Below are 21,251 nucleotides of genomic sequence, written 5' to 3'. Positions count from 1 at the left end.
CGCAGTGCCTGAAATGATATCATGTGCCAGACCAATTTGTCCAAGTAGAGTTGTGTACCAAGAGCTAAAGCCGAGGTAATGATTTGATAATAATTACAACACGCCTCGGAATAGAATATTTCTAGATAGATGGCGCTATGTAAATGCCTGTTATTATTATTATTAAGAACAGACCTAGAAAGTGGGCCACCAGACTCAAATCAAACATAGTGTGAGAAATGGACTTTAGCTGGTGCATTTTTGGAAAGTATACAAGCCACAGAGAAATGTATTGTGTCACTTCATGTATACGTGCAGTGCTAAAGTTCAAATAATGTTTCTATAAAAGAAGAGAGAGTGAGCTCAACCCTGTAAATGTAAGATTGGGGCAATTGAATTATAAATCACCTGGAAATATAATTTCTTGATACTTTTTAAAGGTACATATAGATTCTTTTAGGAGGAAATTGATGTAAGATAAATAAATCATTGGAATTTGAAGAAAAAAAATGATTAAAATCATCATGTTTTTATCATGACTTTAACCCATAGATGCATTCCTTTATCAGAACATTGTAGTTAATATGGTGACAATGAACTGTGTTGGGTGGGGCAGGGCTTCTTAATCGAAGAACATATTTTATCAGGTGCTTGAGATTTCAGTACATCCATCCTACCTCTGTAAGATATATTTGAAAGCAAAACAGCGTTCATACCAATCTGGCACTCGGAATCATAGTACAGTGAATCTATGTCTGTTTTTTTTTCATAGTTTAATTTATTTTGAGAATTTCATTCGGATCTCTTTTTTTTTTGCAATTCCTGAACCACAATATACAAACAGCAATTTTCTGTTTTACAGGTAAATCAAGACGGAAAACCTGTTCTGGTTCTTTAGTTTTCATGTGAAAATTTCATTGAATTTGCCTTTGCAAAATCAAAATGTTTTTTCTGTGTACATTTTCTAGGGAGTGACAAAACAGAATTTATATTTCAGATAAGTTGAAACAGAATTCAGGTTTGCAGAAACGAAAAAGACTGTTTTTGTTCACCCAGAAAATCACTGTCCCTGTAGATAGATGTAGCTGCTGCAGAAACTATAAAGAACTGTTCTATATCTTGAGTCAAAGTTGCTTTACTTGCAAGACTTGGGGGAAGAAAGACAGGACCTGGATGGGAGAAGCATGTATTCAAATAAGATTTGTATACTGTATAAGCTGTTATTTTCGCGGTGGTTTTATTTTCGCGAATTGCCGATCGGCCGCGAATTTAATGACGCGCGAAAACATTGACACATTTATCAGTCAGTACCAATGTCCCCAAAAGCAAAGTTTTGCTATTGAAAACATTCTGTGAAGTGAGTAAAATGAGATATATGCACCTTTATATGTACAAAAAATAAGGTTTAGAAAGTAGTTAGTGATTCAAAAAGTTAGCTAGAATTTCACTTTTTTTTAATTTCTCAAACAAAATCAGAGCCTAAACTATTTTCTAACATAATTCTATCAATATTTATTCACTCACTGTAATATTACAATGTATTTTCCATGAAATAATTTGATTTTATTGTCATCTGATTGACTATATACACACGTATTGACAGCTATTTGCAAACCCATTAATATTCGTAAGTCACATGACCAGAGCTTTTAGAGGGGTAAGAATCTGTTCACAGAATTCAAAAATTTTGCACTGAAACCAACTTTTTACAAAGTGAATCTAACAAAACACAACTTAAAAAGATTACTCTTACATATCAAACCGTGACATGATGAATTTTTAGATCTAAAGGTACAAAAAAGTGAAATTTAAGCCACTTTTTTCCACACTTTGTTACAGTTTGTAACTGTTTTTACCGGGACATATTATAGATATATGGACTGCTTTGAGAGGCATGGTTGTTTCTAGAGGCTCAAGGGGACTGCAACGCGACTATGCCCGAGGGCATGGTCTGGCCGGTGCAGTACCCGCGAGCCGAAAGAAACAACCATGTCTCGAAAATAAAGGCAGTCCATATATATTTTATGAACCGAATTAAACGTTAGATCTAGTCTAGGTATAACTTAGGCTAGATCGTATCCAAATTAAGCCTAAAACTAAAGCCCTAGCCCAGGCTAACGTTAGGCCCAAATTATTTTTTAGGCCCTAACAGTTAGGCCTATATTTATTTTAGGAACCAAATAAGGGTCTGAAACAGATCTAGATTCTACAGTAGATCTGACTGAGCCTTATTCTTAATCTCCAATAGAGTCTAACTTTAGATCCAACTTAGGCCTAACTTACGTCAGATCTGACTTAGATTAAATGGAACATTTAAATTTAATACGTCTAAGTTAGTTAGTTAGATCTAGGCTATCATCTAGATCTAGAGGGTTACATCTAGATCTAGTTCTACTCTAGTCTTACTTCTGAGCTAACGTAGGCCTAAGTTAGATCGATCATTACTTTTATTAGAGTTTTGTTTAGACCTTACGCCCCGACCCAGCTTAACGTTGTCGTTTGTCATAATGGTACCTGGCTACAACGTTAGAAAGTGCAATGATGACTCAGCCGACTCACCTTTTGCGAGCATGCATTTGTTTTTGAATGAACAGTCAACTGCAACAATACTTGATGATTGATACATCTGTTATGTCCTTAATAAATTCGTCTTCTTTTCAATAATGCCGTATTTTTTTTACAGGAGTAAACAAGCAAAACTCAAAGATCGGCATCGTTCCATCGATATGTCATATCCGTTGCGCGCACTTGCGCAATAAGCGCGTAAATGCGCGAATTGTCTAAAACTTTCGATCAAATCGCGCGGATATTTATGGTATCCGCAATTACCGCAGGAAGCAACATTTTGCACGCAATCAAATGGAGATCTCAGCCAAATTTTGCCATGCCCGTCGTTAAGGGGCGGGTCAGGGGGCAACGGGCAGAAATCTTGTTAACTATGCCCGTTGCCCTTGGTAACCACCTTAGTTTGTTGTTTTGCAGGCATGGTTGATTACATGACCTCAATTTCGACCAATCAGAGGAACGGATTATTCGACATTCTTAAAGAGAGGTTTATAATTATGTATAAAGCACACATCAGCATTAAATGGTGCGAAACATAGTTATGCACATGGTTTGCACTAATTTTGCTTGTCTGAAATGCTGTTTTGTACATCTTCCGATCCCGAATTTAACAACCCGCGAATTCGTGAAAAATTCTGTACGCGAAAATAACAGCTTGTACAGTATCTTATCCTTTCTCTCAGTTGTAGTATAACCTTTGCTCCTCTCATTATTTGTTTCTGAACCTGTCCGGCCAGGGGGTCTAGTTTCAGTGTGGTAGATGAATAGCGCCCTCTACCAACACAAACTGTCCAGTGTATTTTATGTGATGCATTGTGGGAAACTGAACAAAATTGACAGCTGTTGCATTGTTATATAATATCCTCAGTGATAAGGGAGCTATATCTGACTTTTTCAGTTGGCATTTCTAGATTAGTATAGATCAGGAAAATTATGATGGCTCCAAATAGTTAAATTTAATAATACACAGGCAACAGTGGTTATCAATATAACTAGGGTTTACCTGAAAAATTGTGTCTAATATTTTGAATTCCTTAGCAAATTACTCTTATGGGTTCTTCCAGTGTATATAAAAAACAAAAATGTCAAAAAAATAAATACCATCATTTGGTCAGATGTGACCACAAATTCTTTCTGTGTATGTTTATTTGTTACAAATCGTACAAAATTGTAAATGATAAATGTACTCATTTGCTTTTACATCAAAATTTAGTTGCTTTCATTTCAGAAAAACAAAAAAGGAATGAAGAGTATATATATCTTGATATCATCTCCTACAAAACCTGCTGGAAAAGGTCATAGTTAAAACAGTTTCAGCAGAAGTAGCAGTAGTATGTACAATTACATTCACAGCTGAAATAGCATATGAAATACAGGTGTAAAACGTACGCGTATGCACATACTGAGTCTCCACATGGTGTCATTGTAATATCAGCCCACGCCTAGCCCTGCCCCTAACCCACCTCCAATACCAGACATGTAGAACAGGACCTGGGTGAACTCACTCGAGAGTTCATTCTAAACAGCGCGCTAACTTGCCAACGTCACCACTATCAACATACTCCTGCCAATATTTGTACACTTTGCTGCCAAACTCCCTGTCATTTGAATTGGAATGCTGCCCTCTCTTGGTTGGGGAAGGTAGATGTTTAATAGGCAGCCAATGATCACCTAGATAACCCATTAGGCCCTAGACACTTGTTGATTGTTTTTGTTTTTCATTATTGTAGGTGACAATGCTTGTGTGCATGCACTTTCTAATAAATTTAGATGGTTTGAATTTTTTAAATTTAGACCTGATTGCCCTAAGAGAACATTTAAAGGCCAAATTAACAAGTTTATGTGACCAATATGATTAAAAGAAAATAATAATAAATAAGACAAATGTATATTTTGAATTTACATCAGAGTTTAATGTAAAAGGGTATTACAGTTATGGCATTTTTAAGTTTTGCTGACTTTTAGAAAATGATTTTATACATATCCTGGTCAGCATAGCCAGTATGGAAGGACAACCAGCATTTCTCCTTTTATATTTATTATATATATGAAATATTAGATATTTCAATTTGTATTGATTCAGTGGTAAAAACGGTCTACATCAAACCAAAATGAATCACAATGTAGCTGAAGACTTGTTTGAGAGTTCAAAAATAAAAACAAAGGTCTCAACAGGCATATAAAGTTTCATGTCATCCTTTAAATTCTTCATTCATTTTCTTCTGCGTATTTTCTCTGACATGAAGCAAATTCAGTGAAAACTGTTGGTAGAAACAAAATGATAGGAAAGTCATAAGTACGAGAGCAATAAACCTTTACATCATTTATGACTTTGACCATTATGATAAGTTAATTATTTGACCTGAATGTAAATCACAATCCAGTTTCAAGATACATTGACATATTTCGCACTGAAATGCTTCTCACTAAATTGTATACAACCAAACACCCAAGGGTTCATTACATGCCGCCGCGCACAGAAAAATCAAGCCATAGAAGTCGTGTGTTGTGGACCCAAGAAGTGAGATCCCAGCACGCGCGACCCACTAGTTAGAAATCCACTGCCAAACGCGGTTCGTGGTGCGAGGTTAGTATACTTATACTAACCTCGCAATACGTGTGAGTGACAACCAAACAACTTCAGCAATCAACATTAAATTACACCTGTGAAATTCATGTACTTAATACTAACATATAATTGTCTCTTAGACATCATCAATTAGAATTAATACACTATAGCATTATCAGGTGTTTGAATAAATTGTACTTTCCAAGAGATATGCAATTGACAAACATACTCTCTGTATAATCTTTCTTCACTTAATGCATTAAGCCTGTCATGTCAATCAAACCAAATTAGAATCAACTTTTCTTGCATTATAATATTCATATTTCTTGAATACATAAATCAATGTTTCTACTGACCTCTTTGCCTCCAAAAATCGTCTTATATAGGGCAATCCCATGTAGGATGCTTTAGATTTATGTTGATTCAAAATCTCAAACAGAATCTCCAGAACTGATTCCAATATCACATTACCTCAGTTGACCAAGAGATGGCGCTATTAATAAAAACCTCAGACAAGGCATACATAGCACATATACTATACATGCACAGTGTAAATACATAGAAAAATGTGTGTGTGTTCACTCAAGTAGTCTGACCCTCAGACCCAATGAAATTCTTCAGTTTTAACACATTAAATCATTTGATGGCTTTTCAGAAAAATTAAATATACAAAATTATCTTCAAAGCAGCTTTCATTACACACAATAATGATGATATTATATTTTCCATGAGGAGTGAAACCAAATTCTACATTATTGGAGAAACAAATATCAAAATATCTCATACATGTATATAATACAAAAGAAATATTGAGCATGTGATATCTAAAGCTCTGCCATTTGTGTGTAAATAATTTAAAATGCAATATTTGAATTTTCTTTTATTACACCTGATTTTAGTGTTATGCTTGTTTTATTTTTTCTCTTTTTATTCAAATCAACTTTTTGTTGAGGTTGACTTAACATTTTTGAAAAAAACGGATGAGTAACTGTAATGGAGTCTATGTTGGCAATATTTCTCCTTTTTAATATCTGGTAGAAGTTAAGGTTTATGTTTTTTTTTATTGCAGTCTCTTCATATACGTGACATTTTATGACATGTAAAAGGGGTATGGAGAGGACATGTTATAGTACAACCGTTTTATTTTTTTGTTCTATTTGCATTGTTGTGATTATTGCCACACATAAGTTTGAACTAACTCTATAAATCAGTTTATAGCATAATATCGTTTAAATATTTCATCGTTTCATGTTGATGATGAAGTTTTAACCCCGGTTTTAAGTTGATTGATCCTATAAATCAATTCATAACATAAAAATTTGTCAGTGATACTTCATACTCATGGCAAAAAGAATATATATTAGTATTGGTAAACCTTTAGACTCTGGGTGAGAGTGAACAGATCACATTATTGACATATTTCTAGACTAAACATTGATATGTTGTCTGGTTCAGTAGTAGCAACGACCAATCTCTGATTAGAATTTGCTTTGTCTGCAACGAATCCCACGATATCACATGACTTCTATCGTAAGAGGACAAGAACCCCTCAGCAGCCAATCGGATAAGGCCGTGCGATGCGATACTGAAATTGATTATCGCAATAAGGTACGGCCATGAATCAATAACATTCCTCCATGTTTTGAGAGGGAAAAACTCTGCGGGAGACAATACAGAAGTTACCGAATACTGATGTAGCGTCGTTCGTTCGTTGACTGGCGCGATGCCAGAGTTGTTATCAAACAAGGAAGAGAAGTTGTGGATATCACTGAGTTTGGCTGACACCGGGTATTTGCTCATTCAGTCCCGTGATATTTGTTTTGGGGGATTGGCAGAGGTTGGCCGGGGAACCTACTGACTATTATTTACAAAGTGTGTATGAACACGTTGGCATATCAAAGTTAATCATTATCGATAACAGGGCAAGTTTAGGTTAAGGGAAGTATGTGAAAGATTTGTCAATGATAGCTCGGTACAATTAAAGGTCATGAGACACAAAAAATGATGATGCAATATTTTCTATTTATTGGGACCAAGAATTTCTATCACCAATGTTTCCTTTGTTGTAATGAGCAAGACTTCAGGTTCAAGAAAGAGGAATACAAAATAGTCGATGGAAAATTAGTCATTCCTTTTTATAAAGAGGCACACTTTGGATTTATGTAAATGGGGATTGAATGAGTGAATGAATGGTTGGGTGGATGGATGGACGGACGGACGGATGAATGACTGAAAATGAATTTAATAAAGAGATTCAAGACCAAAATATGTATTCCCCTGCTGAATACTATTTTGGGGATGCGTTTTTCTTTGTAAGAAAATAAAAAATGAATGAAATTTTTTAACCAGATGAAACCCATTTAGAACTTTTGTGACAGGTAAGGCCTACACCGTACACCCTTATCTTGATAGATGTACAATCGATTTCAAACAGTTTTGGAATTCATGAATAGATTTCTTTATATATTTTATACATGGTTTACCATAGACTGGCATTTAGGCTTCAATCTCATGTGTTACAGAGTTCAAAGGAAATTCATCTTTTTCTTACAATTCTGAAAAATCATGTTTTTCGCGATATAACTGCCACCAAGTTATGTAGACAAAAGATCCAACGTTTAGACGGATGTTGAAATTCGAAACTTAAGTTTATTCCAAACAGTGCCGTGAAACTGTAACAAAACAATGAACAGTTCAAACAATTAATGTCATGTCAAATATGTACATTGCAATAATATCTTTTCCAATGAAACATTATTCTAGTATTCAAGACATATACGAGCATACACATATGAAAACATTTCATATGATAATTCTTAACTATTTCTCATCATTCATAACCAATTGTCATGCCACTAAGCTTCAAGTACATTTACGTAATGTAAACAAAAAACACATCAATACTGATCAATCAAGTTCTGAAACATAAATATCCATAACATATTCCACAAGCATTATTATAATATTACAATAAAATAAAGAATTAATTAATAATTTGTATCAGAAATATCATGAATAAGAAACATTTCTTTCGATCCAACTCACCTCGTTGGCTGGACATAAATAACTTTTGGCAGTAAAGCTAAAACAAATTACAAAGAAGAGGAGCCGTGAATGAAGGTCTCCTTCTAGGTCAAATAAAAGCAAAATGACAAAATCAAGAACATAGTTATTTTGGGTTGTCATGGCACTTTGCGCGCATTGATATCAAAATATAATCAAGAGAATATGTGTTATAACTATACTGAATTGGCACGTTAGACCGGAGAAAGTGTTGGAAAATATAGAATACTATTATACACAAGAATTAGGATACAATTCGTTCGATTAACAATTTCAATAATGTTCAAGTAAGGAATTATCTTTTATTATCGAAAGAATCAGTGGTAAAAAGACATAAAGCTAATCAGCGCAGCGCGTAGATAAAAAACGTGCATCCACAAGGGGCGCGGGAAGCTGCCAAAATGAAATCGGAGGCAGCCACACGCGATACAACAGGAAAATTGACATTGGAAGTAGTATGGTCAAACAATACATATTTAGAAAAGGGTGTTAGCCTTTAAACAGTTAGTCTTGATTTTAAATGAATTTCCATGATTTTATTGCTTTCTGCAGCTACTTGAATTTAGCTTGAACTCATTGAAGACTGAACTAACACGCACAACTGGTGCAAGCACTCTGGGTTTTATGAAAGTGTGTGTTATACCTAAATCAATAATCTCATTTGTTCATTTTCCTTTCTTATTTTGTCTTTTCAGCTACCTTAGTCACATGGACCAAAGGCTATGATGCAGCGGGGGTGGAAGGAAAAGATGTTGTCCCGCTCCTGGAAGCTGCATGTAAAAGAAAGGTAAGAATATCTTAACCATCAACATTATAGGTTATAACAAATAGTGATAGTTAAAGAATAATTGGCATAAAATTGATTAAAAATTGTCTTGTGTTGTACAAATTCCAGAAAATATCCATGGGAAGACATAATTTTGTGCTGCACCATGTTGTGCTGCACTCAACCCAGGTAAAGGTAAATGGGTACCGGCAGAATCAAGTAATTCTTTAAAAAGCTGTGAGCACCGGAATCGGTAGACTTATTAGCGGGGTAATATAGGAGCAAATCCTATATTATCATTTATTGTTATTATTTGATATTCCCCTCACGTTATCAGTTTTTATCAAGTTATTTATGAAAAAATTCAAATGATCACATTTTCATTGTCACAATCTACTCAACAGCTGGTTATCTCTCCATGAATGTGTACAGGTTATGAATCGCACACAATATATTTAGTGAAGTCTCATTGGTTTTGCATGCAGAAGTCGGTCTCAATATTCATATGTTGAATATTTAGCCATTTCTGATCTAATTTCTGCTCAAAATGATATCATCTATGTTTGAAAGTAAGGATCTAACATCAATATATGAAATCATTTCAGTTCTAGCTGACAAAGTGGTTGAATGTCCACAGTTCCAGCTCTCATGAACAATAACAATAATAAGCATTTAATGATCAGAGCATTTGTTTATAATTGTGCTTAAAATGGTTGTTTCTTGGTGCACAATTTTCTGTAGCTACCAAAAATAACTAGAATCTAGGTAAGGCTTGTTATTTATAGGGCACATTTGTAATAAAAATTAATTCAAAAAAATATCCAAGACCAATAACATCGGTCTTCGTCCGAACCGTCGTATCAGTCAGTTTTGGTCCAAAAAAAAAAAAAACCAAAAAAAAAAAATCGATTTTGAGATTCTTGCAGAAAATGAAAGTACAAGTCCTATTCTATTCATAACTAAATTTCTGTGCAGCAATTTATTTAAGTTTTTTGAGATCTTTAGGGGATTTTCACGGCGATACCATACAAATTTTAATAAAATGCGCAAATCCCATTGGAAACGTGTACTGTAACAGAGAGATACGACGTTTTGACTGACTGCGATTTCATTGCGGGCGGTCAGCCAAACTGTCGTATCAGCACTGGGCCCTGCATTGACTTTGCACGTGAAAAGTGATACAAGGTTTTGACTGATCGCACACACTGGAATCGCGGTCAGTCAAAATGTTGTATCGCTTTTTCCCTATGGCGCTTTTGTACAGGGAAAATCTAGGCCGTTTACACCGAAATTACAAGCAAGTAGCTCTTTTGCGATATTTTGTCCAATCCTTAGTTTTGTGTAAAAATAAGGATACCAATGTCAAGCAATTGCCTTGGTATTTCCAACCATGTATTTTTCTCGCAATGAATATGTTGTAAGGCTGGGGAATTAAGCGTGAAAATTGTAGTAAACTTTGAAGTCAATTTTCTCTGAAATGGTCTTCACACATACGACGGTTCGGATGACCGCCGACAATAAGAAGGTATCAGAGCCAGTCGGCTATCAAGTCCATGGATGCCTTGGTCAATGATTAGTTCAAGCCCCAAAAAGGTAATCACATGATTAGATGTAGCTCATACTCCATTCACAGTCACCTGACACTAAAAGTGTGTCACATGACCTTTCAAGAGATTGAAGTCTTGGTATTCTCTGATTACACCTGTAGACTCTGGATTTTTCTATCAATATTTCTAAAGTCCATGCTATAAAAAAAATGTCCATGAACTATAATATGAACTGTAATTGAACCCTATTCAAGTTTTATAACCTCTTATGTTTCCTCAGAATTCATCTCCAAAACTATTTGCATTTCAAGCAAAAGGCCTTGGATTTATTGTTGTTTTTAAGACTAGGTGAATGACTTATACCTACTAATACTTACATATGCAAGATATTTGTTGTCATAGTTTATGATTTGTCCTTTTGCACTTTTCAACTTAAGTATGAAGTTCAATGTGATTTAATTTTTGTCTCACCTGCATAGCAGAGTGAGACTATAGGCGCCGCTTTTCCGACGGCGACGGCGGCGGCGGCGTCAACACCAAATCTTAACCTGAGGTTAAGTTTTTGAAATGACAGCATAACTTAGAAAGTATATGGACCTAGTTCATGAAACTTGGCCATAAGGTTAATCAAGTATTACTGAACATCCTGCCTGAGTTTCATGTCACATGACCAAGGTCAAAGGTCATTTAGGGTCAATGAACTTAGACCATGTTGGGGGAATCAACATCAAAATCTTAACCTAAGGTTAAGTTTTTGAAATGTCATCATAACTTAGAAAATATATGGACCTAGTTCATGAAACTTATACATAAGGTTAATCAAGTATCACTGAACATCCTGCATGAGTTTCACGTCACATGACCAAGGTCAAAGGTCATTTAGGGTCAATGAACTTTGGCCGAATTGGGGGTATCTGTTGAATTACCATCATAACTTTGAAAGTTTATGGATCTGATTCATGAAACTTGGACATAATAGTAATCAAGTATTACTGAACATCCTGTGCAAGTTTCAGGTCACATGATCAAGGTCAAAGGTCATTTAGGGTCAATGAACTTTGGCCAAATTGGGGTATTTGTTGAATTACAGCCATAAATTTGAAAGTGTGTTGGTCTAGTTCATAAAACTTGGACATAATAGTAATCAAGTATCACTGAACATCCTGTGCGAGTTTCAGGTCACATGATCAAGGTCAAAGGTCATGTAAGGTCAAAGAACTTTGGCCACGTTGGGGGTATTTGTTGAATTGCCATCATATCTCTATAAGTGTATTGGTCTAGTTCATAAAACATGGAAATAAGAGTAACCAAGTATCACTGAACATCTTGTGCGAGTTATAGTAGTTTTCAAAATCAGCACTGCTGCTATATTGAATCGCGTGATGCAGGTGAGACGGCCAGAGGCATTCCACTTGTTCTTTTTGATACTATGATAGTCCAATATGTAATTAATCAAGTGAGACAGTGTAATACAGACTCTGAAGTTTATAAAAGCATAGAAATTGAATATTCTATTTCAAATATTAAATTTTAATTAATTGTTTATCTTATTTTGAAAAAAATAGTTTGTATTAAAATGGAGACAAAATTACAATTAGATAGTTAGCCTAAATGGGTTTTAGCCCATGTGGTAGTAGACCATCTGAGAAGGAGACCACAACTGCAGTAGACCAAATAAACCCAGAAACCATAATTATTACCATTCTTGGTCTTTTTTCTTGTTTATCACTTTGTAGAATGTACAAGTAGACATTGTAGCAGTAATCAATGATACTGTAGCCACTCAGATGGCTGGCGCCTTTAAGGATCATAACTGCGTAGTGGGATTAATTCTTGGTAAGTATAATGTCACTTTAGGCTAGTGTTGCGCTGGCTTTCCATATTTTGTCGCGCGGCTGGCAGAATATTGATTTGAGGTCAGAAAGTCAAGGGTGAAGTCGCCACCTTCCACTTTTCTTGCTTGACCAATAACTCCATTTTCCGCGTTACAGGCAGGCGTATTATGTGCTTGCCCTAGCGACACTCTTGTTCTTGTCTTTGCAAGCTATCCTTTCTTCTTTGAACCATCCGCCGCAAACAAAACTATGTCTTAAAACATGCTCATAAAAATTTACCATATTTGCCTTTGCCAGCTGGTCCACTGCTTCTTTCAAACCAAGCATCTGAGCATCAGCATTAATTCTTAATAACAAGTTTTATTGCTTTGATCAAAGTTGGTGCCTACCATTATCATTTTTCAATCACTATTTGTATAAATATATTGTCGCAGTGGAAGACATAACATTCTATCTCAAATTCTAAAAAAAAATAACCTTTTTAATGATTAACCAATGTATCAAATTATATCGTAGCCATATCACAACCCGTTATCTTGAAGAAAAAAATAAACAACCGGCTCATTCTGGGGTGAAAAAATGTCACAATTCATAAAAGTAGTTACTCACCCATATTTTGGCTCACAGTGCCAATCCTATGCAAGAATGGTGATGAATAAATAAGACGCACCCTACCTACATAGCTCAATCCGTGTTCAGCAAATCCCCCTTTTTCATTATTAAAAGCAGATAACAAACAGTTGTGCTATGGAGGTCAGTAAACTGGTTTGCTTAAAATTCAAGTTAAAGCATCACTGGACACCGAGCACACCAGCGGTCCAATCATCTATCCATGGCAAAAAAAAGTAATGTCATAGAAGCTGTGCAAGATTGCAATGCTACTATTATTATTTTGATCTTCAACTACTTCTACAACTATTTCATATAAGGATAACTTATTTCTCTGATTAATTTTCTTTATGTCTCTACTTATGTTAATTCTGATCCCCAAACTTCTTCTACATCTACTTTTGATAAAGATTATTATTTTTCTGTGTACAATCGTCTTTATGTCTCTCTTTATTTATTTATTTGTCGTTTTATTTTAACAGGGTAGCCCTTTCAGTAACAAGAACTGCTCGACCAAGGGGCCCTGTATCAACAGAAATTAAAAACATAACAAAACAATATCACATAAAAATCGTCAACAAATGAACATAATAATCAATGAGAAAGAAAAATGTAATACATAAAAGTAAATTAAACAAAATCAAAATCACTAATAAACTTATAATAACAGAAAGTAACAGAAAGTATTCATGGAAATCTTAAAAACATATTTGTGTAAGGGATATCGATTTGCATTGTTTTTTTAAAGAATTATGTGAATTTGCCAAACGGAGAGAAGGGGATAACGTATTCCATATTTTAGAGCCATGATAACAAAACGATCTTTTATAATATTCGGTTTGAGGTTTTTCAATAAAAAGGGGACAGTTAATTGAATATCTAGTTTCGAAATGTATTGTTCTATGGCGCACTCTATCCTGAATATATTTGGGGGTTATATTGTGCATCACTTTATACATCCATATTTTAAATTGGTAATCAACTCTATCTGTGACGGATTGCCATCCTAAAGATGATAATAATGTAATTGGGGAGTTAAATAATGTGCGTTAAGTATCAGACGAGCATAGTGGTTTTGAAGCTTTTGTAATTTATCCAGATGGCACTTTGCTGAACAGCCCCATAAAATTATACCATAATCAATATGTGATAATATCAAACTATCATGTAGCAATTTAAAGATTCTTATTGGTAAATAAAATCTAATGCGTTTTATACATGATATGGTTCTCGATATTTTAGAGACAATTTTCGATATATGTGAATCCCACTTTAGACAATTATCAAATACAACACCAAGATATTTACATTCATTTACAACCTCAACACTTTCTCTATAGGTCAGAGAAACAGTTTTATTTCTTATGCGATTTCTAGTTCCAAATAGCATAAGCTTGCACTTTTTGATATTCAATGTTAAATCATCCTTTTCAATGTGATCAACTATCTTTTTGAACTCATGTTTAAGTGTTTTTTCAACAGTTGCAATTTCCTTGCCTTGGCAAAATATTGCTGCATCATCAGCATACAAACAAATTTAAGTATTTTCACAGTAGGGCAAATTACAAAGGTCATTGATAAAAATTGTAAACAAAAGGGGCCCTAATATTGATCCCTGTGGGATTCCAGAATTAATAGATCGAAACCCAGACTGAGCACCATTAACTACAACACATTGTACTCGATCACTTAGATAGCTTTCAAACCATTCCAATTCTCTGTCCTTTATACCATATTTTCTTAATTTGTACAGCAAAATTTTATGATTTACTGAGTCAAATGCGCGTTTTAAGTCTAGGAATAAAGCACCAGAGATAAGTCCTTTATTGATTCCCCTCAGTAAGAAGTCATTTACATCAACTAGTGCTGTTCCTGTCGAGTGGAGCGGGCGGAAGCCCGATTGCCTGTCACTTAGAAGGCCATTATCATTGAGATAATCATACAATTGCGAGTGTACTGCTTTTTCTAAGATTTTTACAATATGTGAAAGAACCGAAATCGGCCGATAATTAGAAGAGATTTTCTTGTCACCGTCCTTAAAAATGGGCGTTACTCGTGCACTCTTCCATTCAGCCGGAACAATACCACTTGAGATTAAACAATTAAACAAATGGATAAGAGGCTTTGCTATGAATGGTGAAGCAAGCTTCAAAAGCCGTGGATGCAAATTATCAATGCCACTAGATTTAAAAACAGATAATTTTGAGAGTTCTTTGAAGACAAAATCCTCTGTTATTGGAACGTATGCAAAGGTTTTATCAGTCAGTTCATGTAATTCCTCCGAGTTGGGTTCAATGTTTAATCGACCCGGAGTTTGAGTGAAATATTCATTGAATATAGATGCAACACGCTCAGATTCATCAATCACCTGTCCATCTTGGATCAACTTGATAACGCCTCCCGAACTTTTCTTGAACGAAATTTTCTTCAATGTTTTCCACGTTTTGCAAGGGTCACCAACGTTCTCATTAAATTCAGAAAAATAGTAATCTCTTTTTAACTTTTTATTTAAATTATTTACAGAGTTTCTTTTCTTTTTGTATGTATTCCAATCACAGTCCTTACCAGATTTATCAAATTTTGCCTTAAAGAAATCTCGTTCCCTTGCTAATTTCAAATAATCATCATATATTCTGATCCCCTACCTTCTATTATATACCTCTTTTACAATATATAATTGTTTCTCACTGTATAATTGTCTTATTTTATGTCTAATCATCAAACTATTTCTGACAAAGATAACTGTTTTTCTCTGTCTCTCAAGTTAGTTCTTATCCCTTAACTACTTCTACATCTACTTCTGTAAGAGATATCAGTTTCTCTTTGTGTTATTTAATTGCATACATGTAGCTCAGCTCAATATATTATGTTTGATCCTACTACTTCTATATCTACTTCTGATAAAGATTTTTTTCTGTGTAATCGTCTGTATGTATCTCTTATTTAATGTCTGATCTTCAGACTATTTCTTTATCTACTTCTGATAAGATTGTTTTTCTGTGTAATTGTCTTTATGTATCTCTTATTTAATGTCTGATCTTCAGACTACTTCTATATCTACTTCTGATAAGATTGTTTTTCTGTGTAACTGTCTTTATGTATCTCTTATTTAATGTCTGATCTTCAGACTACTTCTATATCTACTTCTGATAAGATTGTTTTTCTGTGTAATCGTCTTTATGTATCTCTTATTTAATGTCTGTTCTTCAGACTACTTCTATATCTACTTCTGATAAGATTGTTTTTCTGTGTAATCGTCTTTATGTATCTCTTATTTAATGTCTGATCTTCAGACTACTTCTATATCTACTTCTGATAAGATTGTTTTTCTGTGTAATCGTCTTTATGTATCTCTTATTTAATGTCTGATCTTCAGACTACTTCTATATCTACTTCTGATAAGATTGTTTTTCTGTGTAATCGTCTTTATGTATCTCTTATTTAATGTCTGTTCTTCAGACTACTTCTATATCTACTTCTGATAAGATTGTTTTTCTGTGTAATTGTCTTTATGTATCTCTTATTTAATGTCTGATCTTCAGACTACTTCTATATCTACTTCTGATAAGATTGTTTTTCTGTGTAATTGTCTTTATGTTTCTCTTATTTGATGTCTGTTCTTCAGACTACTTCTATATCTACTTCTGATAAGATTGTTTTTCTGTGTAATCGTCTTTATGTATCTCTTATTTAATGTCTGTTCTTCACACTACTTCTATATCTACTTCTGATAAGATTGTTTTTCTGTGTAATCGTCTTTATGTTTCTCTTATTTAATGTCTGATCTTCAGACTACTTCTATATCTACTTCTGATAAGATTGTTTTTCTGTGTAATCGTCTTTATGTATCTCTTATTTGATGTCTGTTCTTCAGACTACTTCTATATCTACTTCTGATAAGATTGTTTTTCTGTGTAATCGTCTTTATGTATCTCTTATTTAATGTCTGATCTTCAGACTACTTCTATATCTACTTCTGATAAGATTGTTTTTCTGTGTAATCGTCTTTATGTATCTCTTATTTAATGTCTGATCTTCAGACTACTTCTATATCTACTTCTGATAAGATTGTTTTTCTGTGTAATCATCTTTATGTATCTCTCATTTAATGTCTGATCTTCAGACTACTTCTATATCTACTTCTGATAAAGATTTTTTCTGTGTAATTGTCTTTATGTATCTCTTATTTAATGTCTGATCTTCAGACTACTTCTATATCTACTTCTGATAAGATTGTTTTTCTGAGTAATCGTCTTTATGTATCTCTTATTTAATGTCTGATCTTCAGACTACTTGTATATCTACTTCTGATAAGATTGTTTTTCTGTGTAATCATCTTTATGTATCTCTTATTTAAAGTCTGATCTTCAGACTACTTCTATATCTACTTCTGATAAAGATTTTTTCTGTGTAATTGTCTTTATGTATCTCTTATTTAATGTCTGATCTTCAGACTACTTCTATATCTACTTCTGATAAGATTGTTTTTCTGTGTAATTGTCTTTATGTATCTCTTATTTAATGTCTGATCTTCAGACTACTTCTATATCTACTTCTGATAAGATTGTTTTTCTGTGTAATCATCTTTATGTATCTCTTATTTAATGTCTGATCTTCAGACTACTTCTATATCTACTTCTGATAAAGATAACTAATTTTCTCTTTGTAATTGTCTTTATTTATATCATTAATTCTGATCCCCTACCTACTTCTATAATATACCCCTTATATAGGTAATTTTTTTCTCACTGTGTTATTGTCTTATTCTATGTCTGATCATCAAACTTCATCTTCATCTACTTCTGATAAATAACTATTTTTCTCCCAAATACTTCAATAGTTTATGTAGATGATAATAATTATAATAGATACATTGAGATAGTGCTTCATACGTTGATTTCTAAGCACATTACATTGAAATTATTATTACCTCTGTCATATTCCATCACTGTTCAACACATAGGCCCGTATTCTGTAGACCACAGTCAAACTCTGTGCAACAATTATAGAGAGCCAGAAATTCAAAAATTATGTTTATATTGTATATTTACTATTTTGTTTCCTTTTGGTTTCACAATGAAGAAAAATACCTGTTATCATTCCCAGACAATTATGAACAATTTGGTTGTCATATGAGTTAATAAATTGAATGTGTACTGTTGGGGATTTGTGCCCAAATTGGCTATCCATAGTTAAACCACAACTTTAAACCAGGGTTTAATTTAAACCCGACTCCAGAATACGGGCCATAAAGTGCACCATCTCTACTCCCTGTGGAGTATTCTGGCCAGGCAACCGTTTATCGGTGCACACATGCCAATCTATCACATTGACTCTCGCATCCTAACGGGTACCCATTTAACACCTTGGTGGAGAGTGACAGACATGGATGAGTGCCTTGCCAAAGGACGTTAGCACTGGGTGGGATTCGAACCCTCGACCCTTGGTTTAAGAGTGCAATGACTGAACTTCTACACCATGACACCTCTCTTTGTTTTATTGTTTTTACATAATTTGATTATTCTATGATTGATCTTATACTACTTCCACATCTACTTCTGATACAGATTTTAATAAGTCCACATCTACCCTAGATTGTAATCAATTTTTCAAACTAGCCTCTTTTCAAATTTTCTTTTTTAGTTTTTGCTATTTGACAGCTACAGTATAATCCTAATCCATATCAACTTCTTTTCAAAGAATCTCATGCTAATTCTATATCTACTTCAGATTTGTTCTTGATGTGTGTTTGAAATTGTCACATGACTTTTGTGCATCAACAAATTTATACTCGTTCGTATACCTATCTCATGACTTTGATTTTACCTTTTTATTACCGTAACTTGTATTGTTAGTCTGTTGATCTGTTACAAAAATGTTAAAGCTTCTCTTCAACTGCATCAATAATCTCCACACTTGGTACATATTATCCTTGGGTAATACCACATGTGAGCTCATGAAGGTGATGGGGTCATAGGTCATCTAGGGGTCGAATGGTCAATTTTTGTTCAAATTGCTTTCATTTCTTTATTTCTGCGTCAATTGTATTTACACTTGGTACACATAACCATTGGTTAATACCACATGTGTGTTCAGGAGGATGATAAGATTAGAATATCATATTGCGTATTTTATCGATTGCGATATTAGGCAAGACTCGTGGTTCTTCAACCACCTTGTCTTATTGTTTGACAAAATTTAATGGATTTTTTCAAATTCAAAATGGTGAAGATGGATTTTCAAATTGAGCTCTCTGAACAATGAAGAAATGTGAAAAGTGTGTCAGGAGAGGTTTGATGAGGGGGGAATGGTGGACAATTAACCTAATCTTAAAAAAAAAGAATAATTTGACAAAGTTCTGGATCATAAATCCCTCAGAATGACCCCAGTGACTTTTGAAAAGTGCCATTTGTTGTTCTTTTAATGTGCTCATTCAAGCATGACATGAAATATTAATCTCTTTTTTTTTACACAGAAATCATTGTGTGTAGCAACACCCCTGTCCAAATATTTTTCTATAAAACAGTTATACACCAAAAAGTCCTATTTTGAAAAAAAAGGAGGGGTAACTTTTTTTGTAGTGTGGAGGACTGGAACGGGCTACCAGCTGAGGTAGTGGATGCTGCAACCCATGACACATTTGTGACAAGGGTCAGCATGTAAACAGCATCACCAGCAATGTCCTTTTATCTTAAAGAAAAAAATCAAATGTTTCAACAGTACAGTAGGATATAGCAGACAAGGTCAAGTCAACTTTTTAAACTTTGCCATAATAATCAACTCTTTGATTGTTGGCATCAACGGAAAGACAAGACAGAGATCTGTATTGACATTAAAAGGTGTCAGAGTTTGCTGTATTGTAGCATTACAAGTATTATAATCAATGGTCTGCATTTGTAGTATTGCCACAAAGTATACATTATCTCTCTCTTGCTACTTTCATAATGCATATCTTATGCAGGGCGCGACAAAACCGCTTGCCCGGGGCAAGTGAAAATGACGTGCAGGCAAGCATTTCTCAAAGTCAATTGCCCGATCAGGCAAGTGGTTGTTTTGAAAATGAAAACGATATTACAGTAAATTTTAATAATTTTTCAATAAATTGCAATTATCTCTCATACAAAATGTCATACCAGTCAAAAAACAGTGGAAACATGTCAAATCAGCGCCAATTTACCGACAATTTATCGCCAACGGTCCCGTTCGATGGGGGCTGCCATCTTACTTTCTATACTATACTGTGCGCATGCGCTACTAATCGACGAAGGAGCTAGCTGGGGAAACCCCTCTCTCGCCCTCTTAGCGCATGCTCATGACAAAAAACTTCCATTTGAGAACACTATACCCCAGTTTCCCTTCTCATCAATTCTCTTCTCCAAGTACGACAAACCCTAACTGCCCCAAGCAAGCAATTTAAGTATCAAAACACCTGTTTCTTGACGTCGGTCCGAAGATAACACATCAGCCCGGCATATACAGTCACAGCAGGGGGCCACACACGATGGGATGCATGCGCAGCGCTGAGCTCGGTCCCTCCAAAACATGCCGTCATTTTTATTCGCTTACTTTCCTTATTTCGAGGTCGATTTTCTTCGTTCGAAATTGAAAATGGACTAACATTGGATTACTGAATACAATATGCCTTTGAAAACGTGATTAAATATCGAATACAATAATTTCATTCCGAAGGTCCTACTACAGGCAGAGAAGTCTTACGTAATAGCACAGCTGTTGTTTATCTTTTCGTCCTTTGCTCAACGCTCATATACTGGCCGCTGGAGGTGAAATTGAGACAGCGGGATTACCCCTGGATTACCTGGCCAAGCGCGGTTGATAAGGGCTTGGAAATGATTTTTGGGAGATCCAAATGAAAAATGGGGTATAACACCGCAGTTTGCAATCTGAACTGCGGTCTTTCTCCAAACGGGGGTTTGACGTAATGCTAATACATCGGCGCTACAGTACATGTACGTACGTACACGAGCGATCGCGAGCCAGCCGACTCTCAAGCTAGATCGTGCTGAATGCATGCAAGCTTTGCGCTTCGGACTGACTCGGCTTCAACTTCAAAACCAAATAAACAATGAGTCGTCAGACTAAAATAGGCGACTTTTGTTGTCGCGATCGGCGACCAGAACAACTTGAACGATAGTCAAGAAAAAGAAATGCCGAGGCCAGCGCCAGTAAATCAAGTTCAACCAGGACAGAAAAGAATAATTAAGAGCAAAAGAATTTTTGAAAAAAAATCGGGCAAGTGATGAAAAAAAAATTTGTAGAGGCCTGTCTTATGTTTCTAATGACTAAAGAACAATAACATG

Source organism: Lytechinus pictus, chromosome 12 (assembly GCF_037042905.1).
Source record: "Lytechinus pictus isolate F3 Inbred chromosome 12, Lp3.0, whole genome shotgun sequence".
In the NCBI taxonomy this organism is placed as follows: Eukaryota; Metazoa; Echinodermata; class Echinoidea; order Temnopleuroida; family Toxopneustidae; genus Lytechinus; species Lytechinus pictus.
Note: the sequence above shows the minus strand (reverse complement) of the source record.